We start from the raw sequence: 22,808 nt of genomic DNA, 5'->3' as shown, positions 1-22,808 counted from the left end.
TCTTTCTTTCTTTTTCTTTCTTTCTTTCTCCTTTCTTTCTTTCTCCTTTCTTTCTTTCTCCCTTTCTTTCTTTCTTTCTTTCTTTCTTTCTTTCTTTCTTTCATTCTTTCTTTTTCTTTTGAGAGAGAGAGATCAAGAGCAGGAGTGGGAAAGGCAGAGGGAGAGAGAGAATCCCAAGCAGACTCCCCGCAGAGTGTGGAGTCTGACGCAGGGCTCAATCCCCAAGTTCATGACCTGAGCCGAAATCAAGAGTCAGAGGCTTAATCAACTGAGCCACCCAGGCACCCCACTCAATCCATTTTTTAAATGATAAATTAGATTTCATTAAAATGCAAAACCGCTGCTCATTGTTCTTGAAGACATCATGTATCTATATAATGGCTATCATGCCGTCTCTAGCAGAGGAAATTTAGCAGTCTTTTATTAGGAGGAACATGCATATTTAACTTGGAAAAAAATATTCAGTAATTATTAGATGAAAAAAAAAATTATCCTGACTGCACAGGATAACATGGCCTCATCTTTGCTTTAAGCATAAATATACCTCAATCATTTGTTGAATTAATATTTAGCACCTACTAACCACCAATGTCAGCTGTAAACCAGACAACATACCTGTCCTTAGAATGAATGTGCTCTGTTGGGGGGGAACAATGAAAGAGAACAATGTAATCATTTTAAATCATTAAAAATTGAGATGATTCATCTGAAAGAAAGAAATAGAATGATCGAATGCAGAGTACAGAAGCCAGCTCACAAAAGGTGAACAGGATGACCTTGTCATGAGGCCACTTCAGGAAAGACCACTCAGGTGAGTTTAGAAAGATGACAAGGGGGGCGCCTGGGTGGCACAGCGGTTAAGCGTCTGCCTTCGGCTCAGGGCGTGATCCCGGCGTTATGGGATCGAGCCCCACATCAGGCTCTTCCGCTATGAGCCTGCTTCTTCCTCTCCCACTCCCCCTGCTTGTGTTCCCTCTCTCGCTGGCTGTCTCTATCTCTGTCGAATAAATAAATAAAATCTTAAAAAAAAAAAAAAAAAGAAAGAAAGATGACAAGGAAATGCCCTGTGCCTTAGGGAAGACTCTCCACAGGGAAGGAACAGCATGTGCGAAGGCCAGAAGATAGGAAAGGAGTTGGTGTGTTTGAAAAGTAGGTAAAGAGATAGGACCATGCACCTGGCTGGAGCATATTTGTGGGGAAGAACAGGAATGAGAGAGGCAGACGGATATCTAAATCCAATCCAGATCATGTGGAGCCTTGGGGTCATTGCTAGGGAATTTAGAGTTTATTCTAAGAGCTCAGGAATGAAAGGCTTTTGGTGAACAAAAATAAAACCCCAGAGTTTACTTCATTTTTAATTAATACTGTATATTCATAAGTCATAAACTTAGTTCCACTTTAAGCTTTTAAAGAATTTTATTGTTCAATTTCAAAGACTGGCAAATTTTAATAATCATTTAAGGGATCCAATCGATGTTTGACCCCACTACAAACCCAATTAAGTCATTGCCTTGAAACACTGTGCAGTGCATTTATAAACTTACCATTTGACACTGCTAATTTTGCAATTGTCTGAGAAATTTTCCTAAGTACCTCTGTAATTATAAATATGTTGTAAATACAATGATTCTTAAAGTCTCTTAAGTGTTCCAATGACTGTATATAAGCTTAATCTGATTTCAAATATATTACAAACCTAAAATAATTACTTATCTTATTTTTAAACTGAAATCACAAGGTTAAGCCATGGACACTCCAATACATCAGATATTCTTAAACATTACAAATAACAAATGTACACATCTTAACTTAAAATTATTATGAGTTTTTACTTTCTTCTCATCTATACTTAATTCTAAACCTCCCTAGCATTAAAGGTGCTTATCCACTAAGGGAAAAAATGTGTTACCTAAAACTATTTTTTTCAAGTTTATTGAAATATAATTGACGAATAAAACTGTATATATTTAAGGTGTACAGGATGATAATTAAATATACATATACATTGTGAAATGATCACGACAATCAAGTTAATTAACATATCCATCCCCTTTCATAGTGACCTCTTCGGCGTGTGTGGTAAGAACACTTAAGATCTGCTCTTTTAACAAATTTCAAGTATTCAATATAGTATTATTATAGTAAATTCCCAGAACTTACTCACCATGCTTAACTGCAACTTTGTACCCTTTGACGAACATCTCCCCATTTCCTCCACCCCCAGCTACCAGCAACCACCATTCCATTCTCTGTTGCTAGAGATAGTGGTCTGAATTTCTACAAGTCTGACATAGATAGCAGACTGGCTCCCTGGGCTGGTTACCATAGATAATGAGCTGGTTACCTGCACGGGTTGGGCAGACCGTGAGTCAGAGTTCTGTTTTTATGCATGGTATGTCTGTCGTCCACTTGTCTATTCAGTCTCTTACTACTGCTCTGAATTCTGATCTTAGTCTGATCAGAGCTGCCTTACCTCCATTGTTCAAACAAGGCTTAGGACAACAGAACTCTTGCATGTAACTTGCTTCCTAGTATAACCTCTTTCTCCTCTGAAACCTGATCAGAAAAGAAGGCTGTATTGAGAAGTAATTTAAATATAAGGAACTCACAATCATTCCACCCTTGTGATCCCTTGCTTCTTACTGCCCCGAAAAAGCTCGGGCACCTATCCTTTCTCTCTTTCCAGAACAAATGTTCTTACCATCAGCTATTCTACTCAAGGTAGACACAGAAGTATGAATATGCTTTCTCTTCACAGCTCTCAGCCTCACTTCCTTAAGTCTGTGAGTAAACTCATATAAACACACATGCACACTCATTCTCTCTCTCTCTCATACACACACACACACACACACACACACACACCAGTCTAAACATTGTGACCAACTTGTTCTCTGATTCATTAAGCAAGACCTAAACCACAGATGAGCAAGTGGCAGCTCATAGTCTACCCCTGGGTCCATGATAGGCAAGGATTGAATTTAAAAGCAAAGAAGAGTCCATCCACTTCTCCTTTATGGAAGTGACGGGGCACCTGGGGGCTCTCACAGCTCCCCTGTACCCCTTAATCTGAGGTATGAGTGTAACACTAAACCCAAGGTAGTCTGGTCAATAACAGAAGAATAGAAAAGTGGAAGAATTAAAAAAAGTCAATGGAAAGAAAGATCAGATTTAGCAAAGTTGTTACCTCGAGTCATTCCTGACTTACAGGGTAACCCCTGGCTTAGAGTCCCGTCCCACAACAGGAATTTAGCGCGAATCCTTCGAGCCCTGAGCTGGTTCTGGAACTGCCTGTCTGGGCTTCAGACGGCGCGTGCGCAGAACCACCAGCCGCCACAGGCCATGGCTCCAGACGGCTACCGGATTAAGGAGAACATTATTTCATTGATGCTAAATTAAACATGATCCAGATCCTCACATGACTAATATTTTGTACTTTTTTCTCATCAAAAGGTGATTTATTGAGTAGGGGAAATGGATATTGGGAGCAAATAGCAAAGTGAATGAGCCTGAGTGTGGAGAAGGAGGAAAACCACTGCTGCAGCGTCCGTTCGCTAGTGAATCACCCCCTATAGAATTATCACCAGCAATGAGAAAACACATCCATCACACAGACAGTATGCGAGAGCGTCTGTGAACAAAAGCCAAGGAAACAGCCGCTGCCTCCTGTTCGCCAATGTGAAAGCATTCCAAAGTCCAGAGAGCTAAGACGAGAGTCCCCAGTTGTTCATATTACCCTCAAATGAAACCTCATTACTATGAGTCATTATGTTCCAGTAGCTTTATTTCTAGTGCCTTTAAGCTGCAAGACTGTGAATATTTCATCCGACATGAACAGGCCTGGGATAACTTGTGGTTTGAGGCATTAGAGAATCACAAAAGGCAACCTAAATCACTTGAAGAAATCGAGTCAAATTAGATCAAGATGGCAGACTGAAAACACAGACGGCTGCCTCTCCTGTCCCAAGTCCCAAGACTCAGGAGACATTGGGAAAGTACGTGTGTGTGTACAAGAGATCAATTACTTATCAGCATTAGGGGAAAAAAGATCTATCAGTGCACTAAAAATTGGGCTAAATCCCGAAAGATAGAAGGCAAATGAGTTGGTTTGATTGAGTAAACAAAAGCCCAAAACTCAGCCCAGAATAAGGAAACCACAAACAATCAGAGCAGAGCTGGGTAGGCTCTACACCCGGATGTGGCTCTCACACGTTGCTAGGGAAACCATGAGGGCTACCAAATCCCATTTGGAGCATGTAGAGAGCCTGGTGGGTTCACCCTGCTTTCACCATTCTTTTGCACCACACCTCCATTTCAATCAGAAGAAAGCATTTTCCCCTCAACAGTAGCAGTTAGCTTGAATGCTCAGGTTGAAGAGGCTGTTTGGTGCCAAGAGTAACTTCTGACAAATAAAAACAGGGCCAAATAAAAACAGGTGCACCACACCTCCATTTCAATCAGAAGAAAGCATTTTCCCCTCAACAGTAGCAGTTAGCTTGAATGCTCAGGTTGAAGAGGCTGTTTGGTGCCAAGAGTAACTTCTGACAAATAAAAACTTCTGACAAATAAAAACAGAGTGATCAAATGCTCTACCAGGGAGCTCACCCTGTCCCCTTCCAAAGTCACTGGAGGCAAATTGCAGCAAACACACACAATTACACGTGTGTAAACAGGGAATCTGAAATTGTAAAAATGAGTACATGAACAAAAAACAGAAAATATTTAAGGAAAACTAACACTTTGAAAGAGAAGCACAGAAGTCAGCAAATAGAAAAATGTGCACAATAGAGCAACAAAAGAGAGGATTTTAAATAATAATATCAGAGTTAAGGAAAGTTATCTATGAAATAAAAATGAGTTAGTTTGACAATTAGAGATTCTGGAAATAAAATAACATGATTATCAAAATAAAAATTTCAAGTAGACCAAATATCAAAATAGGTACCCCTGAGGAGTAAGCTACTAAGTTGGCAGACAGAGCTGAAAAATTCTCTCAGACTTCTGTACAGGACAAGAAAAAAAAAAAAGATGTGATCTAAAAGTCTAAAATATGAGGGATACTTGCAAGAGTGAAAATCCACTGAATCAGAAATTCAGTGCAATCTAAATCAAAATTCTAACAGAACTTTTACTGAACTTGACAAGTTAATCATAAAATGAAGAGAAAATGCAGATTAAAAAAGAACAGTGGAAGGAACTTGACCTACCAAATATGAAAACAAGCTATAAAGTTCTGTGAATTAACACGATATGGTGATTGTATGTATTCACTGGGTCTCGATACATGAACAAACATAGACGATAATTTAAAAAATGGAAAGCTCTTTCAAGAGTGATTTGTAGTTTCTAGAATATAGATCCTTTACATCTCTGGTTAAGTTAATTCCGAGATAGCGTATGATTTTTGGCGCTATTGTAAATGGAATGGATTCCCTAATTTCTCTTTCTTCAGGCTCGTTGTTCGTGTATAGAAATGCAACTGATTTCTGAGCATTGATTTTGTATCCTGCCACTTTGCTGAATTGCTCTATAACTTCTAGTAGTTTGGGGGTGGAGTCTTTTGGGTTCTCCATATAAAGTATCATGTCATCTGCGAAGAGAGACAGTGAAGAAGACAGAAAAAGATGGAAAAATATTCCATGCTCATGGATAGGAAGAATAAACGTGGTTAAAATCTCTATGCTACCCAGAGGAATTTACACTTTCAATGCCATCCCGATCAAAATACCAATGACATTTTTCAAAGAACTGGAACAAACAGCCCTTAAATTTGCTTGGAACCAGAAAGGGCCCCGAATCGCCAAGGAATTGTTGAAAAGGAAAAACAAAGCTGGGGGCATCACGTTGCCGGATTTCAAGCTATACTCAAAGCTGTGATCACCAAGACAGCATGGTACTGGCACAAAAACAGACACATAGACCAATGGAACAGAATAGAGAACCCAGAAATGGACCCTTGGCTCTTTGGGCAACTAATCTTTGACAAAGCAGGAAAAAACATCCAGTGGAAAAAGGACAGTCTCTTCAATAAATCATGCTGTGAAAATTGGACAGCTACATGAAAAGAATGAAACTTGACCACTCTCTCACACCATATACAAAGATAAACTCCAAATGGATGAAAGGCCTCGATGTGAGACAGGAATCCATCAAAATCCTAGAGGAGAGCATAGGCAGCAACCTCTTTGACATTGGCCACAGCAGCTTTTTTCATGACACATCTCCAAAGGCAAGAGAAACAAAAGAAAAAATGAACTCGTGGGAATTCATCAAGATAAAAAGCTTCTGCGCAGCCAAGGAAACAGTCAAAAAAACTAAGAGGCAGCCCATGGAATGGGAGAAGATATTTGCAAATGACACTACAGATAAAAGATTAGTATCCAAGATCTACAAAGAACTTCTCAAACTCAATACATGGGAAACAAATAATCAAATCAAAAAATGGGCAGAAGATATGAACAGACACTTTTTCAATGAAGACACACAAATGGCTAACAGACACATGAAAACATGTTTAAAATCATTAGCTATCAGGGAAATTCAAATCAAAGCCACATTGAGATATCACCTTACACCAGTTAGAATGGCAAAAATTGACAAGGTAGGAAACAAGAAATGTTGGAGAGGATGTGGAGAAAGGGGATCCCTCCTACATTGTTGGTGGGAATGCAAGTTGGTACAGCCACTCTGGAAAACAGTGTGGAGGTCCCTTAAAAAGTTAAAAACTGAGCTACCCTATGACCCAGCAATTGCAGTACTGGGTATTTACCCCAAAGATACAGACGTAGTGAAGAGAAGGGCCATATGCACCCCAATGTTCATAGCAGCATTGTCCACAATAGCTAAATTGTGGATGGAGCTGAGACGCCCCTCAATAGATGACTGGATTAAGAAGATGTTGTCCATATATACAATGGAATATTAGCCATCAAAAAGAACGATTTCACAACATTTGCAGCAACATGGGTGGGACAGGAGGAGATAATGCTAAGCGAAGTAAGTCAAGCAGAGAAAGACAATTATCATATGGTTTCACTCATTTATGGAACATAAGAAGAAGGAAGATCAGTAGGAGAAGAAAGGGAAGAAGGAGGGGGGGTAAACAGAAGGGGGAATGAACCATGAGAGACTATGGACTCTGGGAAACAAACTGAGGACTTCAGAGGGGAGGGAGGTGGGGGAATGGGATAGGCCGGTGATGGGTACTAAGGAGGGCACATATTGCATGGTGCACTGGGTGTTATACACAAGTAATGAATCATGGAACTTTACATAAAAAACTAGGGATGTACTGTATAGTGACGAACATAACATAATAAAAAATTATTATAAAAAAATAATAAAATAAAATGGGGCATATTTAAAAAATGGAAAGCTCATATTATGTTTCATGTGGAGAGTTAATGTGATAAACCAGAGATTTGAACTGTTTCCCTCTTGAGAAACAGGTCTGACTTCTTACTGGGCTTTGGTAAATGCTGAAGACCCAACAATGGGGCATCAGATGACCATGCAACCCGAGTTTCTCATGAGGTACCTCGTCTTGCCTTATGATTGGGTGTCCGCAGAAGCAGTCTATCATCAATTGGCAATGATATTATGGTAGCTTTGTAATGTGTCTGCCGGACTAGGCTGACCCTATTCCCAGAATTCCCTTTCTTGTGCATTTCTGGGTATGCTGGGTCACAAGGGGGGTTCTTGAGACATTCAAAAGGTTGCAAAGAAGAAGCAGCTCTTTGTAACATACTATACATACAGTTGTTAGTGATCTTTTGATTCACATCATTAGCATGAAGCAGCATCCGGACCTGAAAATACCCCATCTAATCCTACATCCTCCTCTAGATTTTCTGAGTTCAGGGCCAGGTATGTGTGTGTGGGTTTTACCTCCATGCTAAAGGGACATCAAAGCCAGGTCTTCGTTTGTCCTCATGGGGTTCCAGCTCATGTTCCCCAGGTTTTAGTCTACTCATGATCTTCCATTCCTGTCTGCCTGGTCTATGGATTTGCAAGGACAGCAGCCTTACAGAGACGTCTTAACCAGCGCCCTCTTGTATAAGCATAAATTCCTACTGGTTCTTACCTGATTGGGTCCTGACTGATACAGCTGAGACCAAGTTTGAGCAAATCCAGAAGGAATAAATAAATTACTTCTGGATTACGAGCAGGTGGCTCAGACTTCTTCAACACCAATTCCAGTTGAGATTGTCTCCTGTCCCTCGACTCATCAACAGCCTCCTACGATGATTCTTATGCACAACTCACTGAAGAGGAAACACTTCCAGGTGACATGCGGGCAGCAGCAGGAAAAGGAAAGCTGCCGCACTGCAGCCCCACTCAGGGATGACACCGAAGGACAAGGTGAGGGACAGGCCTCCCCTGGCAGACATTTGAACAGTGCGCGTGCACTGGGATCAGGGTGAGAGATGGTCAGTGGCGTGGCTCTACATTGATTCACAGGTAATTTCTAATGGTTTGGCAGGACGCTCAAGGACTTGGACTTTGGCAGGGACTTCCACGTTTGGAAGATTGCTCTGTACAAACCTCTCAGGGTGTGTGTCTCGTGTAGAAACCCACCAAAGGCCATCCCCTGCAGAGGAGACTCTTCGTATCAGGTGGACAAAATGACTGGCTCTATGGGTATCAGTCCGTCTCCTCCCTCAGACCCACAGTCTTTTGTTTCTCTGCCCTCGTGTCATCTTCTCAACCTTATCCCCTTATCTTCTGATCCCTTAGCCTGACTTATTTCCTTTCCTTCTTAGCCTTTATCACTCTCAATACATAACATATTCGCTTCCCTTCATTCACACTGCCCTATCCCGGTCACTGTCAAATCCCACCTGGACAGAGCAACCGCTTCTAAACTCATGTTTTTTCTCCCACTTACTCTCCACGCTGCAACCAAAATAGCCTTCCTTGAATAAAAGCTGAATTTGTCACTCCTCTTTTTAAAGGCACCCCCAGGGGCTCCTGGGTAGTGCAGTCGTTAAGCATCTGCCTTCGGCTCAGGGAGTGATCCCGGCGTTCTGGGATCGAGCTCCACATGGGGATTCTCCTCTGGGAGCCTGCTTCTTCCTCTCCCACTCCCCCTGCTTGTGTTCCCTCTCTCACTGGCTGTCTCTCTCTCTGTCAAATGAATAAATAAAATCTTTAAAAAAAATAAAAGGCACCCCTATCTCCCCTCTACCTTTCATGTAAAAACCTTCAAATGCCCTTTATGATACATCCCCCACCAACTCCTTACCCCACCTCAGCTTAGAACACCTCAAGATGCCAGGCATACCAAACTTCCTTCTGTTCTTCAAACCATACCACACTCCATCCTAGAGGCCTTGCCACGCATCTTCCCCACTGCCTGGAAGACTTGCTCCATCTTACCTCTTTTTCCAGTAGCTTCTGTTTGCCCTCCAGTCTCAGAATAAATGTCACTTTTTCTGGAAGGCCTTCCCTCAGCCTTTCCCCTTTGTAGTGGCATCGTCTCTTTTTCATATGATAGCTGTCACCATCCTTTCTTACAATTACCCATTTAATTGTTTATTGGGAAGTAGTGAAGCAAGGAGTTTTAAGAGCGTGGTCCTGAGTCGGCCTGCCTGGATGTGAATCCCAGCTCCGCCTCTTACCAGCTTTCTGACCCCAGGTAATTTATACCAATAATGGTATTCAGTTGGTGTGAGGATGAAGTGAACTAATGATACTTGTAAAGCCCTTATAACAATGCCAAGCAAAGTAAATGCTCAAGTAAAAGCAACAAGTATTTGCTGAAAGAATAGATAGAGATAAGTGGATGACATCTTCATTACAGTCATAAAGCGAGTCAGTGTGGAAGCTGGTCTGGGAATCCAAGTCTCCTGTCTTTTCTTGCGTTGTTTTCTCTCTTTATAATCGTGAATCTCAGGCTGAAATGAGTGTACCCCCAGGAGGGCACATTAATTTGCTCAGATGTTCTGAGCCCCAACATAAAGAGGATTCATCTTCCTTGAACACCAATTTTTGTTTGATGATAAGCAATTTAAAATGTTATCTTTACATTGGGGAGTAAAATGTAATACTCACCCAAATGTTTAAGGTAACATAAGACTAGAAATAAAATGTCCAACTTAGGGGTTTACCTCGCCCCCACCCCCACACCCCCATTCCAACATTGCCCTTCACCAACCAACAGGGCCACCATACCCAACCAGGGATGGCACGGGCCACCAAACAGTTCTTAGTGTCATTATTGACAATAAGGAGCAACACAACAGAATTAACTTCGATGCCCTCTAAAACACTGGATAGCATCTTAGATACTATTTTCATTGGAATTTGGCCCACATGTATGTGAAGATCATTTGGACTTCCAAACAAAATTTGAAATTACATTTTTTCCTCATTATTTCTGATTATAAGTTTTTTCTAAGACTATACAAAGAAAGGCTAAGCCATTAAATAATTATATGTTGCTGCTTCACATTAACTTCAGACAAACTGGTCATAAATAGGAAAGCCCATTGTCAGTGGCAAAACACAGCTGGCCTTATCCATTTCCACGTGCAGTCACTGAGCTGGCTCCCGGAGGAGGTATACGGGGGATGGAAGGAAAGGTATCCTAATGGAGCAGCTTTCGCAACGGCGGTACTCTTGACATCCGGAGTGAATACGTTGTTGCGCGGGCTGTCCTGTGCATTGTAGGATGTTGAGCAGCAATCCTGACCTTGCCCCACTAAATGCCAGCAGCGTCTCCTCCCTCTAGCGTGACAACCAAAAGCTCCAGTCATGGAGACAGACCCAATGTCCGCCGGGAGGAGGGGGGTGGCAAAATCACCCCAGTAGAGAACCACCATAATAGAGACAACAGAGCCAAGATGACAAGAAACACGGAATATCTTTTCAAAACAGACACATTCTATTTGGACCCTCCTGTTTAAATTCTGCTGTAGAACAATTGCCAACAATAAAATGCACCCCATCCTCAACGTTGCAAGACTTGTTTTCAACGGCAACAAAGGAAAGGTGCATGAGAAGCTGCTTTTTTTTGGAGACTTTCACTATTCTTGGATAGGGATCTAAATTCCATTCCTTTTGAAAGAAGTCACTTGGAAGAACAGCTTATAGTTCTTTTTCTCCCACATGCCAGAAATTGTTGTAGAGAAGCCCTTTTTCACACTATTACTTTCAGAACGCCTCAAAGAGCGGCTTGATCTTCAGTCATTCCCTGAGTTGAGAATCATTTTCTTGGCTTTCGCAGCCCTGGCCAGGAGTGCTAACCTGCTGGGCATCTAAGTGGTGTCTGAAACTGCTCATTACAGGGACCAGGGCTGACCTACGGAGATGCTAATCGCTCACCTGAACTTCAAGAGCTGACCTTATTTTGTAAGGATCTGGTGAAGTCATATTAATAGCTTCCTTATTCAATACCAACGGAATGTATTGTTAACAGTATTTGTGACCCAAAAACTAGAATCCAGTTGTGAGAACACCTGCCAAAGAAATTCTGCCTGTCTCACCAAATTACTCTCCCCAAGAAGATGTGCATTATTTTTTTCATTGCCAAGAATGTGTGCAGCTCTGCTGTGGTCCACCTGGCCCCCAGGCTCTTCTACATTCTGTTTCTATTTTTAGGTTTTGCTTCAAACCTGAGGAACTCAACCTTCCCTGGGTGAAAGAAAAGCATCTGTCACATGGGTATGAAGGGAGGGATGGGGCATAATTTGTGGCAGAATTAGTGTCAGAGTCTCACTCCACTAAATAGACCCTCCTTTGCCTCGACGTCTCATTCACCTTGTCTTTTCCCATGAAACTGGTTTGTACTTAATAATCTAGGAGATAAAACAATAATACATGTGTTAGATGTTTTTTTCAAGAAGATCCTTTAAAAAAGAAAAACTACTGAGCTTATTCTATTAAATTCATCTGAAGACTATTCTGGTGTCTTTTTTTTCCTTTCCTCATATGCATTTTTTTTTCTCATAAAGCTCGTATCGTGTTTACCTTTTCTTTCACACGTTTTTCCTATATCATGGTCAGATGTTGGGAAGCGGACATTGCTGTTGATTTTCCTATTTTAAAGAAGGGGGAACTACTAAAAGACTTCGATCAATGGCATAATTCTAACTAGATCTCGGTTCTCCAAACTTTTTTCCTCAGCGTTCTTATTGCTGATTTACACAACCTCTCTATCACTTTCCATGTCGTTGTCACATCAGTATGAACCGTGGCATGTGGTTTCGGAATGGCTCTATCTTCAAAAAGAAGAACAAAAAGAAGTCAAAGGTTATCCTTTGACAACGCTAACAAAAGCGTATGCCTGTAAATCTTCAGCTAAAAGAAATACGTAATGTTCACTAAATAGACTCAAAATACAAACTCCTTTGCCTTCTATCCAATACGTTGAGTACATACATGACCGTTGGGTTAAAATATGTGATTACAAAGGGGGAAAGAGGTGAGATCTAAATGTCATTTTTCCGTGAAAGCCTTATAAAATCTATTTCAGGAAAATCGGTCTTTGGTGGAAGATTATTTGAAAGCCCAGAACAAGAGCAAAAAAAAAAAAAAAAAAAAAAAGTAGGCTAAAACTGTCCTAATTTATAGCCCACTGGCTGGCTCTGGCTTTTGTGACGGAGTTTATTGGTACATTAGGAACTGCACAGACATAAACGTGCACGTGCAATCAGCAGAGAACTGAAAAGTAGAAAATTAAGCAAAGGTTCAAAGCAGTTGGAATCCTTTCTGAGCAAGAATAGTGGCTGTTTGGGTCATTCTGACAGCAGGCGAAGAGTAGATAAAGATCTAAGTAGCTACCTCCCTTCAACTCAACTGTTCGGGTACGGTGATTCCACCCAGGAAGAAAAATGCTCAAAATATCACATTGTCTCTCCAGTAAATGGAAGAAAAGATGCTTTTATATTTTTATTGTTATCAATGTTCTCTCCAGAGGATGGAAACTCACAATAGAGCCATAAATACTCGATACGCTGGACATCTTAAAAGTTAGATACAGGAAGGCCTTAAACACAAGGCTCTGGCCACAGAAATGGGAAAGTGACTGAGCCACCACATCATTTGTCTCGAACTTAACGTTGCCAAGAAATCGCAGTCTTGGCACAGAATACAGAAATCATTTCCTCTGGTGCTCTTCGTTCTCAAAGCTCTGACTCAGGAATGGTGAGCGAGGAGATGCTGAATGAAACGCTGATAAAAATGACTTTCAAAAAGCCAAGTCAGAGAAGGTCCAGGAAAAGAATCCATGGATTTTTGAAAACCTGCAGGAGTGATTTAGAAAATACAAACCAGATGACTCAGCAATATAGTTTAGAAAACACATACAAGACCCGTGTTCAAAAAACAAAATGGAATAGCAATAAAAGAGTAAAAAATAAAAATAATAAAAAATAATTTTAAAAAACAATTGAGTATGTCAAAATGGCTGGTAGACATATTTTATTTCCTGCTTGTCTTAAAGAAGGAGGTAGGCGTTCCAGTGCCTGTGAAGGTCTAGCCTCTCCTGGCCTGGATCCCCAAAGGGATCCAAAGGAGCATACCCGAAAGGAACATAATGTTAAACAGAAAATTTTAAACACCACGAAAGGTGCAGAGAGAAACCACGGAAGAAGGGCAAACGTCTATATTTGAGTGGCTTTAGTGTCACCTTTTTCCTGCTTTTCGAAAAAGGGGTCCCACCATTTTCATTTTAAACTGAGCCCTGCAACTTATGCAGAACATTCGAAGGCTGAAGATCCCTCCCCTAGGCAGTGAACAAAGCTCAAGGACTCTCTGGGAGACGAGACGTTCATTCAGAAAGCTGGAAAGGACCGCATGGTAGCTTTGTTGCTCTCCCGGAGACCCAATCTTGAAACACACCAATGAAGACCAAATTCTAACTGTGCATGCCACGCCAACTGCCAAGACCCAGCTAAAATCCTGACAGTAGTTTCTGAGGTATCCTCCAAAGGATATCTATTTTAGACTCTTAAGTCTCTCAAACCGATACATTCTCTTTGCCACAGATGCGAGTTGGGCTCTTGCGACTTTGGAATGGAACAGCCTGAGCCATACAGAGTTCAGAGGGGAAGGTGACTTCCTGTCTCACTCCTCCCTGCGCAGGAATTCCCATCAGCCTCCAGAACCGGGCTTCAGAAGGGAGGTGCCCGTTACACCCCACCAGGCTCAGACCAGGAGTCCCATCCTATGTTGATTGAAGACCATACTCAAAGAAAAATTTCAGTTAATGGGAAGTTCATCCCAAAGTCCCCAGAGAATAATAAAAATAGGCACGATAGGGGGCCAATTCCAATGGGAAGATATTCCTAAACAACTCATGGCTGGAAATTAAAAGGCAAAAGGAGTTTCTGAAAAGTCCTTTTAGTAATAATATTCAGAGGAAGGGGAAGTCCACTCTTAAGGAAGAGTTCACGCTGAATTTCATAAATAATTCACAACTTTCAGCAATGGTTTCAAGGCAATTTTGGAAGGAACAGAAAATAGTGAGTCCAGAGGGGAAAAAATTACAAGTCTTTGCCTGCAAGAGGCGGAGAGGGGACTTTACAGTTTGGGTTACAGAATTTGCTTTGGGATCTAGACTGTCTATTGATGTCATTGCTGAAAATAATTCCAAAGGAAAAATCTATTATTTGACCCAGGGCACCTTTTTACTTGACAGCAAGACGTACTACTGCTGAGAATCTGCGATGTGTTACTTACGTCACGTTCTCCTTTGTTAAAGCTAACACACGCTGTGCTAGGTCCTGTGTTAAATGCTCTCGCACACTCGATCCCAGGTAATCACCACATCTCTAGGAGGTGCATTATATCACTCTTCCCATGTCACAGAAATTGAGACTCAGAGACGTTAGATAGCTTCCACAATATCTCAGAGGAAATTAACAGGGCCAGGACTCATCCTGGTGTGTCTGACTGCCCATTGGTGTTACACAGTTTCTCACAAGCCAGAGAGGTCTGGGATGCTCACAGCTTCTAGAGAAAAACTTTATTTTTTTAATTTTTTTAAATATTTTTTTTAAGTAATCTCTACACCCAACATGGGGCTCGAACTCACAGCCCCAAGATCAAGAGTCACATGCTCTACTGACCAAGTCAGCCAGGTGACCCTAGAGAAAAACTTTAAATGAAGGGAAGGAAGTTGAACACAGCAGACCAACCCTACCTATATGCTGCCAGTTTTTTAATTCATATGCCCTTTTCCTCAATTTATAAATGGAGAAAATATTACTATGCTTACTTCATTTTCTTGGCTTTGACTTCCCAAAAGACAACATCCTAATGAGTTCAAAATAAAAATGTGTTTGATATACTCAGAGAAGCATGGGGGGGGAGGTTTTAAAATTATTTTATTTCAAGAAATTTGTTCTGGAAGAATGGTCTTAATAAAAATCCAAACTACCCATATTGAGTATAAAATGTTGCCACGTGTGTACGTGTGTGTGCACGCACCAATGTGTCGTACGCCTAGCATGTCCCAGTAAGACAAACCCTGGACATTTTACAAATGTCTGAAAACAATGGAAACAGGTCACTGGATCAGAGATTAGCTGTGACCCCATACCAAGGGTCTACTACGTACACAAGCTTCACACTGTTGTTCACATAGTCTTTTCCTGGTTTCTTCCAATTAATGGATAATTTCTATAAAGCACCTGTAATGCTTTTATTTCTGTCCTGATTGAAAACCTTAACTAAAAATGCCACGAAGACCTGTAATAACAAGGGGAATTTGTCTTTTCAGGGACACTTGGACCCTCTGCCACCCTTCCCAGCATGAAATTAAAAAAAAAAAAAAAACCAAGCTTGAACACTAGAGGGCAACATTGTTCCTCATATATATACTCAAAAGAAAAACTAGGGATGTATAAAATTTCTCAATGTTTTTTCTTCCCTTTAAGACTCTCTTTGATACATACAATTTGATGAATTTGGAGATATGTATATACCCATGAAACCATCACCATAATCAAGGTAATAGACATATCCATCATTTCCAAAAGATTCCTCCTGCTTCCCTGGCTTTTTTTGTGGTAAGAATGCTTAACGTGAGGTCTACCCTCTTAAAACACTTTCAAGGGTACAACACGGTATTGCCAACTATAGGCTCTTCGTTGTATGGCAGATCTTAGAATTTGTTCATCTGTGTAACTGAAACTTTATATTTTTTCTTTAATAATAATTTTTTAATTATATTATGTTAGTCACCATACAGTACATCCCCAGTTTTTGATGTAAAGTTCCATGAAACTTTAATACCTGTTGAAAAACATCTCCCCATTTCCCCCACCTACCAGCCTCCGGCAACCGCCATCTTACTGTTTCCATGAACTAACTGACTACGTTAGATACCTCATAGAACTGGAATCAAGCAGTGTTTGTTCTTCTGTGATTGGCTTATTTCACTTAGCATAATGTCCTCCAGGAACATTCATATTGTCCCAACTGGCATAATTTTCTTTTGTTTCTTTAAGGCTGGATATAAAATATTTCATCGTATGTATACACCACATTTTCTTTATCCATCCATCCGTTGTTGGACGCTTAGGTTGTTTCCATGTCTTGGCTGTTGTGAACAATGCTGCAATGAACATGGGAGTGCAGCTGTCACTTTGAGATACTGATTTTGATTCTTAGGGGCATATACCCAGAAGTGGGACTGCTCGATCATATAGTCATTTTATTTTTGAGGAAGCTCTGTACTGTTTTCCATAGCTGCTTTTTCCAGACCTATGGACAATCTGCCCATGTTCCTGGCATTGACTAAAGCCTCTACTTGCCTACTATCTCCCTTATCCCCTCATCTATTTAAGGACATTGTGATGTTCTTTTCTCACCAGCTGTATCAATGTCTTCCTCTTACCGTGTCATTTGCAACGTTTGCTAAAAAGGGAAATGGGGTGCATCAAGATAGTTTAAGTAAGTACTTTATTGAAATACAATATATGTATACAGAAAAGCACACGAATCATAAGTACGCGGTTTGATGGTTTTTCACAAAGTGAATACAATGAGCCCTGAACTCAAGAGAAAGTACAGGACCTGCCTCCAAAGTCCCTCTTGTGCCGCCTTCAAGTCACTACCCACCAATGTCGACCACCATTTTGACTTCTCACTTTTTCCCCCATTCTATACAGATAGGAAAGGACAACAAACCCTTTTTGTGTCTGGCTTCTTTTGGTCAACAGCATGTGTGAAAGACTCAGCCACACCGTGTATTCACTCTCATTGCTGTACATTACTCCACTGTACATATTCACCAGAATTTGTTTCCCTTTCCACCCGTAACGGACATGTGTGTTGTTTCCAGTCTAAAATATTATGAGCAGTGTTGTTATGAACAACCTTGCATGTGCCTTCTGTGTCTTATGTATTTCAGTGGGTATATAACTAGGATTGGAATGGCATATATATATATTTAATATATATGAGTGTACGGAATATACGTATATATGATAGATACTAGGTGGATGAAATATCTGCATGCCTGTCTGCAAAAGCAAAGGTCTTGATCACGTGAGGGGAACGTATGGAACATAGTGTAAACGCTTCATGGGTTTAAAGACCTTTAATATGCTTCAGCTCTCAAATGCATTTATGTATTAATCTGCAGCCTGGACCTTCTCCGAAAACTCCAGACTCTCAGCCCCCATGGCCAGCTCAACTTTTCCATTTCACTGTCTAATAAGTATCTCAGATTAACCTATCCAAAGCCGCACTTAGTCCCTTGTCCATATTTGTTCTGCCTCCGTCTCTGTCATTTCATGGAAGAGCAAATCCATAAATTCAGATCATGCTAGTCAGAGACCTTGCATCCTCCACTCCTTCGTCTCACACTCGCTTCCAGCTGTTCAGCTTTTTCTTTCAACACCCAGAATTTGACTACTTCTCAACAGCCCCCAGCTAATCAGATGAACTAATTAAAGTCTGTCTACCATTCTGATCCAAGCCCCCATCATCTCTCTATTCTATCTTGCAATAGCCTTGGACCTTTGACTTCTGTCCCCGATTCTGCCCTTGCCCCTTTGCATTCTGCTCTTCCCATAGGAATCAGAGCGGAGTCATGAGCCTACAGAACATAAAGGGGTCCGTGATATTGCGCGACATACTAAGCAGTGTATATTTGGTCTCCGTCCCTGTTCCTGGCACCAAGTTCCTAAAACCTTTGTAACTTCCTAAATTATGAGGGTGATGAAGGTGTCTTTTGTTATATTAATATGGTGACCTTGCAGAAGCACCTAAGTAACCTAAGGATGGGGTCTGGTGTCCAGTGGACCCAACCATGAGGTTAGACGGTTGGAGATTCCAGTCTCACCCCTGACCTGCTGGGAGCCTGGGAGAGAAGAGGAGCTGGAGATTGAGTTCAGTTGCCAAAGGCCAGTGATTTCATCAATCATGCCTGTGTCACGAAGCCTCCATGAAAACCCAAAAGGACGAGGTTCAGAGAACGTCCATGTTGGTGACCACGCGGAGACGTGCCCAGAGAGGGCGTGCAAGCTCCTTCCAGCATTCCTTACCCTGTGCACTGCTTCACTGGCTCTTCATCTGCATCCTTGACAATATCCTTCAATATCCTTCTCATAAACTGCTGAGTGTAAGTAAATGGTTCTCTGAGTTCTGTGAGGCACCAGGCAAGTTAGTCACAACTGAGGAGGGGGTCGTGGGAACCTCCGATCCGCAGCCAGTCTGTCTGCAGCATGGGTGATGAGCTGGGCTCGTGGTTGGCTTCTGAGGCGGGTAGTAGCAGAGGGGCAGGCTGTGGGGCTGAGCCCTTAACCTGCAGGATCAGACACCACCTCCAGACCAGAATTAATTAAGTGCGCGGTGCCTGGAAAAACAACACACATTGGCGCTTCAGTCTGCTAAGAACCATCTAGTGTCTTCTAATCTCACTCCAAGTAAAAGCCAAAATCTTTATACGTGACATCTAGGCCCCCACCTAATTTTCTCTCCACCACTTATTTGTCCTTACTTCTGACTATCCTCTTCCTCACTCTGTTCATGGCCTCTTTGCTGTTCTTCTAACAGTCCTGCTTCCATAGACTATTTGCATTTATCGTTCTAATGCCCTAAAATATTATTCCACTCAAATATTGGCATGACTTGCTCCTTCGATTCCTTCAACTCTTTATTAAAATGTCTTTTTTGAAAGGCTTTCCTTTGCCACTCTGTTAAAAATTGCATCCATGATCCCTACACCCCCTCTATATTTATGGGTGGTTTTCTTTGTTTTGTTTTGTTTTACTTACCTTGTTGGGGTTTTTTCATGAACTACTTTTTTTAGTAGAAAATATGTTCCACACATGCCAGTAATTTTGTCTGCTTTGTTCACTTCATGCTAAACTAAGAAAGTTTACCCTTATGCTAAAGTAGGGACTAAGAAAGTAGCTGCCTTATATGAAGAAGATTATCTTTTGGAAAAATATTCCTATTTTCCAGTGTCAGTAGGAAATAATGTGTCATATTCTGTATGTTCCACCGTAAATTCGACATGTCCAAAACCAGACTCATTATCTTTTCTTGTCTTCTGGGCTGTCTGATTTGGTTGGTAGGAAGTACTAGGAGACACAAAATAGGAATGTAGGAGGCGTTCCACCATCATCGTGCTTGCCCACTTCGTTACAAATGTGTGTTAGGTTGTTTCCCATCCTCACCTGACTCTAGCTTAGTCTAAGCAGGAACCTGATCTGTGTTACCCATTACTGGACGCTCCATGTCTGGCACCATATGTCATGTGGTAAGAGTTTCATAATTCTTGGTTAGATAAATGTCACCAAGAACATTCTAGACTCTTCCCTTCCTCTCATCTCCACTTTCCAAGAGGCTTCAAGCCCCTGGTTCTAGTCCTAAATGTTTCTCTGATTCACCCCTTCCCTTTCTCTCCAACAATCTTGTCCAGGCCTTGCCCATTCTTCACATTAATTCTTGCACTAACCTACTAACTAGACCCTGCCTCCACACTTACCTTGCTCTTGTCCATCCTTCTACACGGCTTTCTAGGCACCTGCTTATAACCCTTTAAAGGATGCTCCCTTGCCTACAGCAGAGTCTCACCTCCCTTGTAAGTTCTGAAGCTTACCTCTCCCCCATCAGTCCCTAAGTCTCCAACGAGGCCAAAGCATTCATGGCTCCCAGGCTTCGGCAGGCCCCGTCCTGCTCCACACTCCTACCTGGGCCATGGTGTTAACCTGGAGCGCTCCCGCCCACCTGTCCGTTAATTAACTCCTGCTCATTTGCCATCGTGCCAGGATATACCTCTAAGATAGCCCACGTCCCACAGTGCTAAAACGCTCTGTTCATCTTCCTTCCCACCTGTCCCTTGAGGGCAGGAATTCTGTATGTTTTCTCTTTGTATCCCAAGAGGCTTGTTTGGTGCCTCTGTAATGGCGGGTCCTTGAAGAATATTTACTGGACTATAGTGTGGAAACACATCTTCATTTACGAGGTTATCTCTTTACCTCACCCTCTTTTTAGTTTCCTTTGTTCCTCTGCTTTTAATGCTTATGAAGGGTTGAATTTTTTTGTATTGATTTTTAAGAAGTTTTTCTTTCAAGACCTCATATCAAAATTGTATGCTGGTAACTGGGTTCAAAAAATTGAAATCCAAGAGTTGACTGAATTTTCACTCAGTTTACCAAGATAGAAGGTTTCCAGCTTCCCTGACTGCGGTGAGGAGTAGACGCAGTCAGGTCTCCTTGCCCAGAACGGCACTCCTCCTCACACAGTGCTGCCCACCATCCCTGCAAAGAGAGGACTGGCCCCCCTGCCTCTCACTCAGGATGACTGCAATGGGCTGAACTGCATCTCCCCCAAAGCTCATGTTTTGGATTCCTAACCACCAATATTTCAGAATGTTACTGTATTCGAGATAGGGTCTTCACAGAAGTGATTAAGTTAAAATGAAATCATTAGGGTGTACCCTAACCCGATATAACCCCATCATCATAAGAGGAGATATTGGACACAGACACACACAAAGGGAAGACCATGTGAAGGTAGAGGAAGAAGATGGCCACGTACATGCCAAGAACGGGGGCCTCAGGAGAAACTCTGCTGACATCTTGATCTCAGACTTCTAGCCTCCAGAATTATTTAAATCACCCAGTCTATAGTGCTCTGTTAAAGTAGCCCTAGCGAACTAACACACTAACATTCGTGTGTCCGTCCTTTCCATGTGCCTTTCGCAACAGGGGAAACACTGTGCATTCTGTTTCACAATCCGCTTTTTCATGCGATCATAAGTAAACATCTTTCCATATCGAGCATTTTTAATGATCCAGCGGCCATTCGGGATATCACAAGACATTATACAGTCTTTTCTTAAAGGAGCCATGCCTTGTTTTTGCACAACATTTGAAAAGACACTTGACAGAGAATCGTGTTGGAAAGCGTGCCATGGGGGCCTCATGCCCATCAACCCACTTCCCCAATTTCACTTTTTGAATTAGGAAGGAAGAGAGGAAGAAAGAGAATCAGACCCTTTTTGGAGAATGAATGATTTCCCATCTTCATGGGAAGCACGAATGTGTAAATTCTTCAAATGCCATAGGCCTTAAGTGATTCTATTTTAAAATATTCTGGAATGAAAAGGAATGGTCCAAAAAGCAGCTGGGAGATCCCGTGGAGCTGGCCTGCAAACAAACACCGTAAAGGCCGAGATACAGTCGGTCGATCGTGTTAACGCAGCACCTGAGCGCCTGTGTTGTTTCACACGTGGGTTTGTTTCTAAATTAGAGTGAAAACATGTTACACACTGTTTCGTGCCCTGTGTAGGGCTCCACTGATGAAAGATGTTATATGGAAGTAGGTAGGAACTCCAGTTTTGGTGGCTGCTGGACCTCCGTTCAAATCTCAGCTCCTCTAACGAACGAACCACGATGCCTGGACCACCCACCTCTGTCTCTCTAAGTATTTTCCGCATCAGATCATCTGTGACATATCCAGACTAGCAACACCACTCTGGGGTCCTGTGGGGGAGAATAAGTGAAAAATAATTTACTTAGTATGGTGCCTACACATAGTAGGTATTAGCTAAGATAAATAGACAGATACCTGGTTTTTTTAGAAAACAATTACATTACTATACATATAAGTGGTACATGCTATGCATCATTATACATATAATTACATTATACATTATAATGCATATATGCATTATACATTATGCGTATAATTACTACATGATTACTATTATGACAATACGTATTTATCAGGCGGCATTTGTCTATGCATAAACAAACCCTTTTTTTATTAAGTTTTTTTTTTAATTCCAGTACATTAACATACAGTGGTATATTAACTTCAGGTGTACAAGACAGAGATTCAACCATTCTATACATTACTTAGTGCTCGTTGTGATAAGCGCACTCTTTAATCCCCATCACCCATTTCACCCATCCGCCCACTCAGCTCCCCTCTGGTAACCGTTAGTTTGTTCTCTATAGTAAAGAGTGTTTCTTCATTTGTCTCTCTCTCTCTCTTTTTTTTCCTTTGTTCATTTGTTTTGTTTCTTAAATTCTACATATGAGTGAAATCACATGGTCTTTGTCTTTTGCTGACGGACTTACTTTGTTTAGCTTTATACTCTGTTGTTTCAAATGGCAAGATTTTATTTTTTGATGACTGAATAATATTCCACTGTGTGTGTGTGTGTGTGTGTGTGTGTGTGTGTGTGTGTGACACACACACCACTTCTTTAACCATTCATCTGTTGATGGACCTTGGGCTGCTTCCATATCTGGCTACTGTAAATAACGCTGCTATAAACATAGGGGTGACTGTATCCCTTTAAATTAATGTTTTTATATCTCCTGGGTAAATACCTAGTA

The sequence above is a fragment of the Ursus arctos genome, unplaced genomic scaffold, assembly GCF_023065955.2.
Source record: "Ursus arctos isolate Adak ecotype North America unplaced genomic scaffold, UrsArc2.0 scaffold_15, whole genome shotgun sequence".
Lineage (NCBI taxonomy): Eukaryota > Metazoa > Chordata > Mammalia > Carnivora > Ursidae > Ursus > Ursus arctos.
The sequence above is the reverse complement of the archived record's forward strand: the minus strand, read 5'-3'. Positions refer to the sequence as shown.